Source organism: Peromyscus californicus, unplaced genomic scaffold (genome assembly GCF_007827085.1).
Source record: "Peromyscus californicus insignis strain IS unplaced genomic scaffold, ASM782708v3 Scaffold_82__1_contigs__length_181997, whole genome shotgun sequence".
NCBI lineage: Eukaryota > Metazoa > Chordata > Mammalia > Rodentia > Cricetidae > Peromyscus > Peromyscus californicus.
This window is the reverse complement of record NW_026294598.1, coordinates 88,685-93,296: the sequence shown is the minus strand read 5'-3', so window position 1 is coordinate 93,296 and position 4,612 is coordinate 88,685.

The window sequence follows — 4,612 nt, the reverse complement described above, 5'->3', positions numbered from 1 at the left end:
AAACCTCCATGGTCCCACCAATACCATTTGTAGCCAGGCCCAGCCACAGCTTCTCCTCAACAAGCCTCCCTGGCTGGCCTTGAACTTGAGATCTTCCTGCTTCTGCATCTGTCAGCAAATCTTACCAGCATGCACCACCACAACCAGCCCCATGCACCTCAGGCTTCTGCTGGGGCCTGCAAGGCCACAGGAAAGTAGCTTTTACTTGAATTTGTACATGATAAGTTGGGCACCAGATATAGACAAATTTCAAAAGTTCTTATTAATCAAAACAAACCCAGAGCCAGTATTTGGAGTCAACACTGAAAGATTAGAGAAACAGAACAAGCCACACCCAACCTCAAACCTTATATTGGCTAAAGATATTACCAATTCATATACATTTAGATTCATTTCACTTTGAGATCTTCCAGACCGCCAAAGTCTACTGTTATATTCAAAGGCATTAAGAGACCAATTACACACTTACCATTATACAGTTATAAGGTTACCATATATTGTGACTAGGCTTTAAGATATTTAATAATATTCATAGGATTTCTTTCCAGTATGTGTTCTTTTATGTACTTTTATGTACTCTGTTGTACAAAGGCTTTGCCATATTGTTTGCATTCATAGCGTTTTTCTCCAATATGAGTTCTTTTATGTACTTGAACATTACTATGATGTGCAAAGGCTTTGCCACACTAATTACATTCATAAGGTTTCTCTCTAATATGTGTTATTTTATGCAATTGAAGAGCACCATATTGTGCAAAGGCTTTACCACACTGAATACATTCATATGTTTTCTCTCCAGCATGTGTTCTATTATGTCTTTGAAGAGCAATGTGACATACCAAGGCTTTACCACATTCATTACATTCATAGGGTTTCTCTCCAGTATGTGTTCTTTTATGTGATTGAAGAGCACCATGTTGTGCAAAGGCTTTACCACACTAGACAGTGATATTACAAGTATCATAGCCTCCCATGCCAGGACTGCAGTCCCCCCTATCCATGAAATCCATTTACACTGGGGCTCAAAGTACAAGGATCCCTGCCCAGGTCAGCACATGGACCAAGAAAACCAGTCTGGCTCATGGTCCATCCAAATACCAAAAATAATAACAGCTCAACACACCTTCTCTGAATACCCTATCCTCACCATGGCATAGCTTGTGGATTTCCGTACGACTCATTACAGGTGAAGCAAAGGATACTCTAGGGAAGAATCTGAAAATTACCTGCCACTCTTACTACTGATTGCAAAGCATTCTTAAAATTCCTCATTGGCTAGGGCCATACAGCTGGGCCTCAGAATATTAGCAGCTCACCTACTGGGTGAACAGACATCAAGTGAGTCAGAGAGCACAGTTCTTACAGCTCTGCTCTTCCAGCCCAGCAGAAAGGGACCTCATCTAGAGAATTTCTATATTTTTAGACATTCTTTTCTTCTCTTAGAGCATAGCCTTTTCCTTATCCAAAGCACAGGTTCCTTCTGTGCACAATCCATTAAACACTCATTGTGCAGTGCAGCCAACCCATTGCCTCATAGCTGAATTGTGTAGCCAAACAAAGGTCACATTTACACAGTAACTGTTGTTTTTTATAAAAGTTGTTAAAGAAAAATGAGGCCAAAGAGGGAAAAAACAGGCCATGAATTAGAAAACAATGTTATGGCTAGGAGGCAGGAAAGAAAATGTGGATGTGAGACAGTTATGATCTCCAAAAATTATTTTGGAAAGTTGAAACAGACTTTACGGCCACATGCTCCACAGTCTAGGGTTTTGAATTAGACCACATGGAAGATTTCTCAAATCTTTTATCTCTGGTGTACATCTAAAACCTGAAAACAGTCCTGTTAGCCATGGCCACACAATTTTACCAACATCTATTTTTATTGAACTACTGTAACTATAGCAATTTTTTTCAAGATAAGGTCAGTCCTTTATCCAGAGTCTTTATTGTCCTTGCCTGTGGACCTCAAGAAATAGCGAAATAGGACATTTATGGAACATCTAAATTTGACTGCCTAATTCCACATTGCTATTCCCACGTACTGTTAAAGCAAGAAATCTGTCAACCCCCATTCTGCCTCTCTCTTTCTGTACTGTGACTCCAGCAGTTTCAAAGTTGGCCAATGAACTCAATTCTTGCACAGTCCCTCTTCATTTATAAGTGTCAACTAAAAGCCAGAGAGATTGGAGGTCACTCATTAACTGGTATATTTTTCCTTCTCACTGAATAGTAAAGGCCCAGAATGGAAGGAGTGGCAGGACTTTCGTCCCAGCACTGGACAGCAGAGGCAGGATTAGGTGTTCAAATCAGTTCTAACTTACATAAAATGTGGCAAGCCTAAACTAAAGGAGACATTGCTCTACACAGAAATCTATAATCAACATCACTTGAGAGAAAAGGAATAAAACTATTGATTACCTAGAGACACTGGAAAACAGAAACAGAGATAATAGCAGTAACGCATTAAAAGAAAGTGTTAAGAATGAAACCAATAAGAAATTTTTAAAATCATAAATTAATGTATTTGTAAGATAAACAAGCTTAGTTGTATTAATTTTAAAAAGGATAGGCCCCCAGCTAAAGTCATGCTGGGATCAAGAAAAATGGGCCTTGATGGTTCGTGTTACTGGTGTTGTATCCATGCCAGTGGATGTCCACACACTCCAGAAGAGAATTTGACATTGCTGCTGCCACTGTTGATGTTATGGCAATGGCGACCACCGCTGCTACTGTTTTTGGGATTACCATTTCATTATTGCTTACTACAGCTAGCACAGTGGAGACCCTGGCAACAAAAGTAGCTACCACAGTTAGTTAATCTTCCATTCTATTGGGCATGATAAATTTAATTCAGTAGTTATATACATATCAATTGGCTTTGAAAATTATAAATTTATAATCGCAGTTGCTTTTGGGATACTATCTTACAAGGACTCCAACGTACAGTATGGCTCATTAAGGAAGGGAAGGGCACAGTTGCCTTTAGCATACTGGCTATGGGTGAGGTAGGACCTCTGTTGGTCTTTTCTGTGTTGAACACACAGATTGCAAGCCCAGTGCCACTTTGAGATCTTTGGCAGCAGTTATCTCTGCAGCTCACACACAATTGAGCCTGTATGATAATGAGTATTCAGAGATGGGTAATACCTGAGGGCACTCACCAAGCTAAGACAGAGTACCTCTGTGGCCTGGGCAGGCGTCTCCATGATGGGTAAGGTGACCTGCTGACATCCCAAGCAACCCAAGTCAGAAGCTCATTTTTTAATCAAAAGGGGACCTGTAGGTCCCTGGACCCCGTTTTGGGTAACTGTTGCCTTGCTTGCAGACCTTGACCTTGATATCCTCCCTATGCTAATTCCTCACCAGGTTCTACCCTCCTGAATGTTTAAGGGAAATTCCTTGTCTGTATATCCTGAATAATGGGCATTAACAGCTTAGATGCAAGATTATAAAACATCAGTATCGAACTTTTGCCCTCCGGGGTTCTCCCATTGTGCTGTAAGCCTATATTTTAGACCTCCTCCCTCCTTCAATAAATGTCATTCAGCATTTAATATATATATATATATATATATATATATATATATATATATATATATATAATTGAATGAATACTGCAAATGTAATCTATGAATACAACAAATGTGATTAATATCATGAGTATAATTATTGAATATCATGAGTGTAATTTAAAAAATAAAAAATAAAAAAAGGATAGGCCCTCCCCTAGTAGAGGGAGTGTCATTAATATGAGAGTGATTGATCTTGCCCATACACATATGTTGGCTACTGAGATCTATAACTTGACACATAGAGTTACAATCAATAGCCTGTTCAAAAACATCTGAGCTGACATAACTGTGTCAAGCAGGATCAAGCATATCTGCATAGGAATGTTGCCTAATTGCAAATTCAACATTCAATGGCTCAAAATGATCTTTCCAAACTTTACACCACACAATCTGGTGTGTGATTATTCATGTGACATGAATTAAAACATGTTGGGAAATTATAAAATAACTCCTTCTACTACAGTCAGGTCCTTTTTCATAATAGTGACCCCAGTAGCTGATTGCCTCCCCTGCTTCCCCTGCAGTGTACACAATTCCTTCTATTTAATTGGAGTCAGAAGCAATGCTCACATGTGAAACTTTTTCCTGTGACTGCATTGGATTGTCAACTACATAACTCAAATGGATCATTGTAGAACTCTGTGGTGGTACAGTCATTTAAGAATTTGAAGGTGCAGTATAGAGGACAGCAAGATCATTAGCCCAGAGAGCAACAGAATAGAAACAAGGCCACCAGAGTCAGCATAAGAGAGCTTGTCTCAGAAACAGTTTTCTAACAGGATGGAAATGCAACTGTCCTAAAATTAATATTCCTTCCAATGGAGAAATCACTCACATGCTTAGGATATTAATAAAGAAAATTATTTTAATATTAGTATGCATCCATCTTAGGCAAATGCTCAAAGAGAATACAGCCTAGACACATTTTACATTCAACATGTGCTGTCATCCTTGTGTCTTTTAGCTTCCTGCTCCAGGTTGCACTTTGAACAATTAATTAGAGACAGGTAACTTGCAGGTCCAGGCATTTAGGCTGATGG